Raw genomic sequence first — 12500 nt, forward strand, 5'->3', positions numbered from 1 at the left:
TAAAAGCCACAAAACCACTTTAATATGACTTTCCAATACTCTTTGAAAGGTCTCTATATTGATAAAATGAGCCTTTTAGCAAAGTAACACTTTTCGGGCATTTTCAAAGTGCTCCCGCTGAGTGAATTTTGTTCTGAAAATCGTGTTCCCGAAAATCTCCGGGCACCCCGCCAACCCCCCCTGCCAGAAATGACAAGTGTCAAATCAGCGGGTCAAACGGCCACCTCTATCCGACCAGGAGCACCCAAATCCCCGCAAATGGCACTTTTTTTTTTCTTCATCGGGACTTCCGACGAGGTTAATGATTTCCCAAACTGCAACTCATTAACTATGTCCTGAGACACTTGCCAGAAATGACACATGTCAATTTGGCGGTAGCAAATCACTTTCCCAGGCCGGGAAGCAACACCCGAGGCCCGCAAAAGGCGGCCGAATATTTTCTCATCGGACTTCCGCGTTTTGGTTAATCATGTCTCGAAATCGTTAAATGCACATGTCAATTCGGCGGGAGCAATTCACTTTCCCAAGCCGGAAAGCATCACCGGAGGCCCGCTTGAAGGGCCCTAATATTTTCTCATCGGACTTCCGCGTTTTGGTTAATCATGTCTCGAAATCGTTAAATGCACATGTCAATTCGGCGGGAGCAACTCACTTTCCCAGGCCGGGAAGCAACACCCGAGGCCCGCAAAAGGCGGCCGAATATTTTCTCATCGGACTTCCATATTTTGGGGGTTGGATTCTCTCCCGCATTCCAGCCCCCTGGCCACGGGTCGCTCATTCACTTTCAGCCCGGGCCTTGCCAATTTGGTTAATCAGTTAGCCATGCACCAGACTCGGCCTCGCCTTTTTCATTTATGGTTAATGATGTGCCCAGGCTGGGACTTAGTCTCTCCAGCAGCCAAAACTTTTCACTGGTTAATGAGGTGCCCAGCCCGGCACTTAGTCTCTCTCCCCAGCAAGCTTACTTGGTCGGCCGACATTTGGATCCATTTTCGGGGCTTAATCGGGTCGAATACGGTCCCTTACGCAAGGGGAGCCGAAGCCCCGGCCTCTGCCAGGCGTCAGGCTGCCGTTTTTTAAGCCCGACCAAAAACCCGAAAATTGGTTAAAAATGGAAATAAATTTCCACCCAAAAAGGGTTAAAAGTCGGTTGGACGGCAGCCCTGGTCGGTCTCTGCAGACCTGGAGGCCCTAGACAGTAATCTGGAAAACAGACAAAGTCTCGAGAAACCACCTCCTACCATTCTCCAGGTACCCCGCCAATCCCCCCTGCCAGAAATGACAAGTGTCAAATCAGCGGGACGGATTTGACTTTTGTGACCGACCGCTGGAACTTTTTTCGGCTACAGGCAGTCAAATTTTTCTCCTTCCGGACTTCCAGTACAACTTTGAACGGCCATATCTCCGCACTCCCGCGTCGGAGCCAAGCCGTTTTTACACCGTTAGACGCGGCTTCCCGTGCCCGTTCGAATGCCGCCCTGCTCGGCGGAAAAGGAGAATTTTTTTATTTTTCGGCCGATTTCGGGAAAAAAAATTCCCGCTCTGAACTCGGATTTTTCGGCTTTAATCGTTTCGTATACGGTCCCTTACGCAAGGGAGCCGAAGCCCCGGCCTCTGCCGGGCGTCAGGCTGCCGTTTTTAAGCCCGACCAAAAACCCGAAAATTGGTTAAAAATGGAAATAAATTTCCACCCAAAAAGGGTTAAAAGTCGGTTGGACGGCAGCCCGGGTCGGTCTCTGCAGACCTGGAGGCCCTAGACAGTAATCTGGAAAACAGATAAAGTCTCGAAAAACCACCTCCTACCATTCTCCAGGTACCCCGCCAATCCCCCCTGCCAGAAATGACAAGTGTCAAATCAGCGGGACGGATTTGACTTTTGTGACCGACCGCTGGAACTTTTTTCGGCTACAGGCAGTCAAATTTTTCTCCTTCCGGACTTCCAGTACAACTTTGAACGGCCATATCTCCGCACTCCCGCGTCGGAGCCAAGCCGTTTTTACACCGTTAGACGCGGCCTCCCGTGCCCGTTCGAATGCCACCCTGCTCGGCGGAAAAGGAGACATTTTTTTTTTTCCGGCCGTTTTCGGGAAAAAATTTTCCCGCTCTGAACTCCGATTTTACGCCTTTAATCGATTCGGAGACGGTCGCTTACGCAAGGGAGGCGAAGCCCGGGCCTCTGCCGGGCGTCAGCCTGCCGTATGTAAGCCCGTCCGAAGCATGAGTTCCCACTTTTGGTTATCCAGTTGTCAATTTTAAAATTTCAGTTAATCAGTTGCCTGCTTGGTTAATCATTTGTCGCTCTGACATTTGGTTAACCAGTTGTCGATGTTCGAAATTCAGTTAATGAGTTGCCTCTTTGAAATTTCAGTTAATGAGTTGGCCCTTTGGTTACTCATTTGTCCCTGTGTCTTTTGGTTAACCAGTTGTCGATGTTCGAAATTCAGTTAATGAGTTGCCTCCTTGGTTACTCATTTGTCGCTCTGGCTTTTGGTTAACCAGTTGTCGATGGTCAAAATTACAGTTAATGAGTTGCCTCTTTGAAATTTCAGTTAATGAGTTGGCCCTTTGGTTACTCATTTGTCCCTGTGTCTTTTGGTTAACCAGTTGTCGATGTTCGAAATTCAGTTAATGAGTTGCCTCCTTGGTTAATCATTTGTCGCTCTGACTCTTGGTTAACCAGTTGTCGATGTTCAAAATTTCAGTTAATGAGCTGCTCTTATGTTCTATGATTTCCTACCTTGACAACTCATTAACCAGTGTTTCAAACAATGCACCAGGCCATTTGACGACCCCAACTCGGTTCCACAAGCGGGAAAGCAGCACCCCAAGGCCCGGTAAGGGGGCCGAATACATTCCCATCGTGAATTCCGTCCCAAATGTGAATGACAAGTTTTCAGTTAATCAGTTGCCTGCTTGGTTACTCATTTGTCGCTCTGACATTTGGTTAACCAGTTGTCGATGTTCAAATTTCAGTTAATGAGTAGCCTCTTTGAAATTTCAGTTAATGAGTTGGCCCTTTGGTTACTCATTTGTCCCTGTGTCTTTTGGTTACCCAGTTGTCGATGTTCGAAATTCAGTTAATGAGTTGCCTCCTTGGTTAATCATTTGTCGCTCTGACTCTTGGTTAACCAGTTGTCGATGTTCGAAATTCAGTTAATGAGTTGCCTCCTTGGTTAATCATTTGTCGCTCTGGCTTTTGGTTAACCAGTTGTCGATGTTCAAAATTTCAGTTAATGAGCTGCTCTTATGTTCTATGATTTCCTACCTTGACAACTCATTAACCAGTGTTTCAAACAATGCACCAGGCCATTTGACGACCCCAACTCGGTTCCACAAGCGGGAAAGCAGCACCCCAAGGCCCGGTAAGGGGGCCGAATACATTCCCATCGTGAATTCCGTCCCAAATGTGAATGACAAGTTTTCAGTTAATCAGTTGCCTGCTTGGTTACTCATTTGTCGCTCTGACATTTGGTTAACCAGTTGTCGATGTTCAAAATTTCAGTTAATGAGTTGCCTCTTTGAAATTTCAGTTAATGAGTTGGCCCTTTGGTTACTCATTTGTCCCTGTGTCTTTTGGTTACCCAGTTGTCGATGTTCGAAATTCAGTTAATGAGTTGCCTCCTTGGTTACTCATTTGTCGCTCTGACTCTTGGTTAACCAGTTGTCGATGTTCGAAATTCAGTTAATGAGTTGCCTCCTTGGTTAATCATTTGTCGCTCTGGCTTTTGGTTAACCAGTTGTCGATGTTCAAAATTTCAGTTAATGAGTTGCCTCTTTGAAATTTCAGTTAATGAGTTGGCCCTTTGGTTACTCATTTGTCCCTGTGTCTTTTGGTTAACCAGTTGTCGATGTTCGAAATTCAGTTAATGAGTTGCCTCCTTGGTTAATCATTTGTCGCTCTGGCTTTTGGTTAACCAGTTGTCGATGTTCAAAATTTCAGTTAATGAGTTGCCTCTTTGAAATTTCAGTTAATGAGTTGGCCCTTTGGTTACTCATTTGTCCCTGTGTCTTTTGGTTACCCAGTTGTCGATGTTCGAAATTCAGTTAATGAGTTGCCTCCTTGGTTAATCATTTGTCGCCCTGACTCTTGGTTAACCAGTTGTCGATGTTCGAAATTCAGTTACTGAGTTGCCTCCTTGGTTAATCATTTGTCGCTCTGACATTTGGTTAACCAGTTGTCGATGTTCGAAATTCAGTTAATGAGTTGCCTCCTTGGTTAATCATTTGTCGCTCTGGCTTTTGGTTAACCAGTTGTCGATGTTCAAAATTTCAGTTAATGAGTTGCCTCTTTGAAATTTCAGTTAATGAGTTGGCCCTTTGGTTACTCATTTGTCCCTGTGTCTTTTGGTTCACCAGTTGTCGATGTTCGAAATTCAGTTAATGAGTTGCCTCCTTGGTTAATCATTTGTCGCTCTGGCTTTTGGTTAACCAGTTGTCGATGTTCAAAATTTCAGTTAATGAGCTGCTCTTATGTTCTATGATTTCCTACCTTGACAACTCATTAACCAGTGTTTCAAACAATGCACCAGGCCATTTGACGACCCCAACTCGGTTCCACAAGCGGGAAAGCAGCACCCCAAGGCCCGGTAAGGGGGCCGAATACATTCCCATCGTGAATTCCGTCCCAAATGTGAATGACAAGTTTTCAGTTAATCAGTTGCCTGCTTGGTTACTCATTTGTCGCTCTGACATTTGGTTAACCAGTTGTCGATGTTCAAAATTTCAGTTAATGAGTTGCCTCTTTGAAATTTCAGTTAATGAGTTGGCCCTTTGGTTACTCATTTGTCCCTGTGTCTTTTGGTTACCCAGTTGTCGATGTTCAAAATTTCAGTTAATGAGTTGCCTCTTTGAAATTTCAGTTAATGAGTTGGCCCTTTGGTTACTCATTTGTCCCTGTGTCTTTTGGTTAACCAGTTGTCGATGTTCGAAATTCAGTTAATGAGTTGCCTCCTTGGTTAATCATTTGTCGCTCTGGCTTTTGGTTAACCAGTTGTCGATGTTCAAAATTTCAGTTAATGAGTTGCCTCTTTGAAATTTCAGTTAATGAGTTGGCCCTTTGGTTACTCATTTGTCCCTGTGTCTTTTGGTTCACCAGTTGTCGATGTTCGAAATTCAGTTAATGAGTTGCCTCCTTGGTTAATCATTTGTCGCTCTGGCTTTTGGTTAACCAGTTGTCGATGTTCAAAATTTCAGTTAATGAGCTGCTCTTATGTTCTATGATTTCCTACCTTGACAACTCATTAACCAGTGTTTCAAACAATGCACCAGGCCATTTGACGACCCCAACTCGGTTCCACAAGCGGGAAAGCAGCACCCCAAGGCCCGGTAAGGGGGCCGAATACATTCCCATCGTGAATTCCGTCCCAAATGTGAATGACAAGTTTTCAGTTAATCAGTTGCCTGCTTGGTTACTCATTTGTCGCTCTGACATTTGGTTAACCAGTTGTCGATGTTCAAAATTTCAGTTAATGAGTTGCCTCTTTGAAATTTCAGTTAATGAGTTGGCCCTTTGGTTACTCATTTGTCCCTGTGTCTTTTGGTTACCCAGTTGTCGATGTTCGAAATTCAGTTAATGAGTTGCCTCCTTGGTTAATCATTTGTCGCTCTGACTCTTGGTTAACCAGTTGTCGATGTTCGAAATTCAGTTAGTGAGTTGCCTCCTTGGTTAATCATTTGTCGCTCTGGCTTTTGGTTAACCAGTTGTCGATGTTCAAAATTTCAGTTATTGAGTTGCCTCTTTGAAATTTCAGTTAATGAGTTGGCCCTTTGGTTACTCATTTGTCCCTGTGTCTTTTGGTTAACCAGTTGTCGATGTTCGAAATTCAGTTAATGAGTTGCCTCCTTGGTTAATCATTTGTCGCTCTGGCTTTTGGTTAACCAGTTGTCGATGTTCAAAATTTCAGTTAATGAGTTGCCTCTTTGAAATTTCAGTTAATGAGTTGGCCCTTTGGTTACTCATTTGTCCCTGTGTCTTTTGGTTAACCAGTTGTCGATGTTCGAAATTCAGTTAATGAGTTGCCTCCTTGGTTAATCATTTGTCGCTCTGGCTTTTGGTTAACCAGTTGTCGATGTTCAAAATTTCAGTTAATGAGCTGCTCTTATGTTCTATGATTTCCGACCTTGACAACTCATTAACCAGTGTTTCAAACAATGCACCAGGCCATTTGACGACCCCAACTCGGTTCCACAAGCGGGAAAGCAGCACCCCAAGGCCCGGTAAGGGGGCCGAATACATTCCCATCGTGAATTCCGTCCCAAATGTGAATGACAAGTTTTCAGTTAATCAGTTGCCTGCTTGGTTACTCATTTGTCGCTCTGACATTTGGTTAACCAGTTGTCGATGTTCAAATTTCAGTTAATGAGTAGCCTCTTTGAAATTTCAGTTAATGAGTTGGCCCTTTGGTTACTCATTTGTCCCTGTGTCTTTTGGTTACCCAGTTGTCGATGTTCGAAATTCAGTTAATGAGTTGCCTCCTTGGTTAATCATTTGTCGCCCTGACTCTTGGTTAACCAGTTGTCGATGTTCGAAATTCAGTTACTGAGTTGCCTCCTTGGTTAATCATTTGTCGCTCTGACATTTGGTTAACCAGTTGTCGATGTTCGAAATTCAGTTAATGAGTTGCCTCCTTGGTTAATCATTTGTCGCTCTGGCTTTTGGTTAACCAGTTGTCGATGTTCAAAATTTCAGTTAATGAGTTGCCTCTTTGAAATTTCAGTTAATGAGTTGGCCCTTTGGTTACTCATTTGTCCCTGTGTCTTTTGGTTATCCAGTTGTCGATGTTCGAAATTCAGTTAATGAGTTGCCTCCTTGGTTAATCATTTGTCGCTCTGGCTTTTGGTTAACCAGTTGTCGATGTTCAAAATTTCAGTTAATGAGCTGCTCTTATGTTCTATGATTTCCGACCTTGACAACTCATTAACCAGTGTTTCAAACAATGCACCAGGCCATTTGACGACCCCAACTCGGTTCCACAAGCGGGAAAGCAGCACCCCAAGGCCCGGTAAGGGGGCCGAATACATTCCCATCGTGAATTCCGTCCCAAATGTGAATGACAAGTTTTCAGTTAATCAGTTGCCTGCTTGGTTACTCATTTGTCGCTCTGACATTTGGTTAACCAGTTGTCGATGTTCAAAATTACAGTTAATGAGTTGCCTCTTTGAAATTTCAGTTAATGAGTTGGCCCTTTGGTTACTCATTTGTCCCTGTGTCTTTTGGTTACCCAGTTGTCGATGTTCGAAATTCAGTTAATGAGTTGCCTCCTTGGTTAATCATTTGTCGCCCTGACTCTTGGTTAACCAGTTGTCGATGTTCGAAATTCAGTTATTGAGTTGCCTCCTTGGTTAATCATTTGTCGCTCTGACATTTGGTTAACCAGTTGTCGATGTTCGAAATTCAGTTAATGAGTTGCCTCCTTGGTTATTCATTTGTCGCTCTGGCTTTTGGTTAACCAGTTGTCGATGTTCAAAATTTCAGTTAATGAGTTGCCTCTTTGAAATTTCAGTTAATGAGTTGGCCCTTTGGTTACTCATTTGTCCCTGTGTCTTTTGGTTAACCAGTTGTCGATGTTCGAAATTCAGTTAATGAGTTGCCTCCTTGGTTAATCATTTGTCGCTCTGACTCTTGGTTAACCAGTTGTCGATGTTCGAAATTCAGTTAATGAGTTGCCTCCTTGGTTAATCATTTGTCGCTCTGACTTTTGGTTATCCAGTTGTCGATGTTCGAAATTCAGTTAATGAGTTGCCTCCTTGGTTAATCATTTGTCGCTCTGGCTTTTGGTTAACCAGTTGTCGATGTTCAAAATTTCAGTTAATGAGCTGCTCTTATGTTCTATGATTTCCGACCTTGACAACTCATTAACCAGTGTTTCAAACAATGCACCAGGCCATTTGACGACCCCAACTCGGTTCCACAAGCGGGAAAGCAGCACCCCCAAGCCCCGGTAAGGCGGCCGAATACATTCCCATCCTGAATTCCGTCCCAAATGTGAATGACAAGTTTTCAGTTAATCATTTGCCACCTTGGTTCATCATTTGCCACTCTGACTTTTGGTTTCCCAGTTGTCAGTTTTCACATTTCAGTTACTGAGTTGACTTTGTCTTTCTCACTCTGTGTATCTCTATCTTCTCTCTGTCTCTCTCAGTGTATGCGAGTGTCTGTGTGTGTTCCACTGCCGCCCGGCCAACCGGGTCCAAAGGCCCGCCACGTTACACACGAAAAACCCCGGTCTCGCTTCGGAGCGACGGGCACCCGGCTTCTCGGTGTCGGACCGACTCCGTTCAGATACCGCTGGATGCCCCTTGCCCCTGGCTTGCTCTGGCAGCCGGCGCGTGCAGGCCGCCCCCTGCCCCGCCGTCTCAGTGGTCGGAAAGCGGTCTCCAGCCAACGGCTGTACCTCGGCCGCGGAAAGAGGCAGCTACACAAGCGAGGCACTGCTCTGTGCGGCCCCGCCACCCCGTTCAGCTGCCGTTGTCCCCGACCGGATCGGACTTTCCTTCCCGAAGTTATCCCCGATAAGCTGCCGCTGACCGACGGCCCGTCAGCCGCTGCGGGACGGCGACACTTTCCCGAACTCGCCCGGGGCCACTTCGGCAATATAGTGTGCGCCGGAGCCGGGGCTTTCCAACGAGCCATCCCCGAACGAAATCGGACACGGGAGTCGGGAGCGACAGGCGTTCGACTGGTGCCGGGCAACCGGGTCCAAACGCCCGCCTTGTTAAACACACGTACACCCCAGGCTCGATTCGGAGCGACGGGCACCCGGCTTCCCGGTGTCGGACCGACTCCGTTCAGATACCGTTGGATGCCCCTTGCCCCTGGCTTGCTCTGGCAGCCGGCGCGTGCAGGCCGCCCCCCGCCCCGCCGTCTCAGTGGTCGGAAAGTGGTCTCCAGCCAACGGCTGTACCTCGGCCGGGGAAAGGGGCAGCTACACAAGCCAGGCACTGGTCTGTGCGGGCCCGCCACCCCGTTCGGCTGCCGTTGATCCGGACCGGATCGGACTTTCCCTCCCGAAGTTATGCCCGATAAGCTGCCGCTCACCGGCGGCCCGTCAGCCGCTGCGGGATGGCGACACTTTGCCGAACTTGCCGGGGTCCAGGCCGATAATATAGTGTGCGCCAGCGCCGGGGCTTTCCAACGAGCCCTCCCTGACCGAAATCGGACACGGGAGTCCAGAGCGATAGGCGTTCGACTGCCGGCCGGCCAAACACAGGCAATCCCCCGCCGTTGCGGACCCGCTCCAGGACAACCGGGTCCAAACGCCCGCCTCGTTACACGCACGAAAACACCGGGCTCGATTCGGAGCGACGGGCACCCGGCTTCCCGGTGTCGGACCGACTCCGTTCCGGTACCCTTGGATGCCCCTTGCCCCTGGCTTGCTAGGACAGCCGGCGCGTCAAGGTGGGCCCCCGCGGCTCCGGCTCAGCAGTCGGAAAGCGGTCTCCAGCCAACGGCTGTACCTCGGCCGGGGAAAGGGGCAGCTACACAAGCCCGCTACTGGTCTGTGCGGCCCCGCCACCCCGTTCAGTGGCAGTTGACCCCGACCGGATCGGACTTTCCTTCCCGAAGTTATCTCCGATAAGCTGCCGCTGACCGACGGGGCGGCAGCCGGTACGGGTCGCCGACACTTTCCCGAATTTGCCGGGATCCAGTCCGATAATATAGTGTGCGCCAGCGCCGGGGCTTTCCAATGAGCCCTCCCTGACCGAAATCGGACACGGGAGTCCGGAGCCAAAGGCGTTCGACTGCCGGCCGGCCAAACTCAGGCAACCTCCCGCCGTTGCGGACCCGCTCCCGGACAACCGGGTCCAAACGCCCGCCCTGTTACACGCACGAAAACACCGGGCTCGATTCGGAGCGACGGGCACCCGGCTTCCCGGTGTCGGACCGACTCCGTTCCGGTACCACTGGATGCCCCTTGCCCCTGGCTTGCTAGGACAGCCGGCGCGTCAAGGTGGGCCCCCGCGGCTCCGGCCCAGCAGTCGGAAAGCGGTCTCCAGCCAACGGCTGTACCTCGGCCGGGCCAAGCGGCAGCTGCACAAGCCCGCTACTGGTCTGTGCGGCCCCCCCACCCCGTTCAGTAGCAGTTCACCCCAACCGGATCGGACTTTCCGTCCCGAAGTTATCCCCGATAAGCTGCCGCTGACCGACGGGGCGGCAGCCGCTACGGGACTGCGACACTTTCCCGAACTTGCCGGGGTCCAGGCCGATAATATAGTGTGCGCCAGCGCCGGGGCTTTCCAACGAGCCCTCCCTGACCGAAATCGGACACGGGAGTCCGGAGCCAAAGGCGTTCGACTGCCGGCCGGCCAAACACAGGCAACCTCCCGCCGTTGCGGACCCGCTCCCGGACAACCGGGTCCAAACGCCCGCCCTGTTACACGCACGAAAACACCGGGCTCGATTCGGAGCGACGGGCACCCGGCTTCCCGGTGTCGGACCGACTCCGTTCCGGTACCACTGGATGCCCCTTGCCCCTGGCTTGCTAGTACAGCCGGCGCGTCAAGGTGGGCCCCCGCGGCTCCGGCTCAGCAGTCGGAAAGCGGTCTCCAGCCAACGGCCGTACCTCGGCCGGGCCAAGCGGCAGCTGCACAAGCCCGCTACTGGTCTGTGCGGCCCCCCCACCCCGTTCAGTCGCAGTTCACCCCAACCGGATCGGACTTTCCGTCCCGAAGTTATCCCCGATAAGCTGCCGCTGACCGACGGGGCGGCAGCCGCTACGGGACTGCGACACTTTCCCGAACTTGCCGGGGTCCAGGCCGATAATATAGTGTGCGCCAGCGCCGGGGCTTTCCAACGAGCCCTCCCTGACCGAAATCGGACACGGGAGTCCGGAGCGAAAGGCGTTCGACTGCCGGCCGGCCAAACCCAGGCAATCTCCCGCCGTTGCGGACCCGCTCCCGGACAACCGGGTCCAAACGCCCGCCCTGTTACACGCACGAAAACCCCGGGCTCGATTCGGAGCGACGGGCACCCGACTTCCCGGTGTCGGACCGACTCCCTTCTGGTACCACTGGATGCCCCTTGCCCCTGGCTTGCTCGGACAGCCGGCGCGTCAAGGTGGGTCCCCGCGGCACCGGCTCAGCAGTCGGAAAGCGGTCTCCAGCCAACGGCTGTACCTCGGCCGGGCCAAGAGGCAGCTACACAAGCCCGCTACTGGTCTGTGCGGCCCCGCCACCCCGTTCAGTCGCAGTTCACCCCGACCGGATCGGACTTTCCGTCCCGAAGTTATCCGCGATAAGCTGCCGCTGACCGACGGGGCGGCCGCCGGAACGGGACTGCGACACTTTCCCGAACTTGCCGGGGCCCAGGCCGATAATATAGTGTGCGCCAGCGTCGGGGCTTTCCAACCAGCCCTCCCTGACCGAAATCGGACACGGGAGTCCGGAGCCAAAGGCGTTCGACTGCCGGCCGGCCAAACCCAGGCAATCTCCCGCCGTTGGGGACCCGCTCCCGGACAACCGGGTCCAAACGCCCGCCCTGTTACACGCACGAAAACACCGGGCTCGATTCGGAGCGACGGGCACCCGACTTCCCGGTGTCGGACCGACTCCCTTCTGGTACCTATGGATGCCCCTTGCCCCTGGCTTGCTCGGACAGCCGGCGCGTCAAGGTGGGTCCCCGCGGCACCGGCTCAGCAGTCGGAAAGCGGTCTCCAGCCAACGGCTGTACCTCGGCCGGGCCAAGAGGCAGCTACACAATCCCGCTACTGGTCTGTGCGGCCCCACCACCCCGTTCAGTCGCAGTTCACCCCGACCGGATCGGACTTTCCTTCCCGAAGTTATCACCGATAAGCTGCCGCTGACCGCTGGCCTGTTACCCGCTGCCGGACTGCGACACTTTGCCCAACTCGCCAGGGGCCAGTCCGGCAATATAATCTGCGCCAGCGTCGGGGCTTTCCAACCAGCCGTCCCCCACCCTAATCGGACACGGGAGTCGGGAACGGAGCGCCCGCCACCGGCCTTTCTAAACAGCCCAGTCCCCAACAATTCCCAGAAGCAACGCCTTGGCCAGCCTGGCAATTCATACACTGCAAATAGCACACATTAACACCACTCACACCCAATCGGCCCATCAACTTCGCTGCCGAGAACGGAAACTCGCCTTGACAATACTACTTCCAACCTCACACAAAAGCGGCCCATCAACTTCGCTTACGAGAACGGACAATCGGCCTGCAAATACTGCACCACTCACACAAAATCCCACCAGCAACTTCGCTTCCCACAACCCACACTCCTATCTTCCACAGAAAAAAAACCCACCACCATCAGCCACATCGAGAAAAAATTAAAAACTACACCGAAATAACACCCTCCAACTCGGCTACGGTCCGACATGCACCCCCTTAGCGAGTATTAAGCCCGACAACACTAATTATAACCAACCGCAGCCGCAAGTTGAAGTGGCAACTGATAAACCAAATTGTTTTTGGGCAGCAACTCATTAACCAAAAACTTTTGAAGCAACTCATTAACCAAAATCTTTAACAGCAACTCAGTAA

Source organism: Somniosus microcephalus, unplaced genomic scaffold, assembly GCF_052327205.1.
Source record: "Somniosus microcephalus isolate GS21.2 unplaced genomic scaffold, FLI_Smic_1.0 scaffold1576, whole genome shotgun sequence".
NCBI lineage: Eukaryota > Metazoa > Chordata > Chondrichthyes > Squaliformes > Somniosidae > Somniosus > Somniosus microcephalus.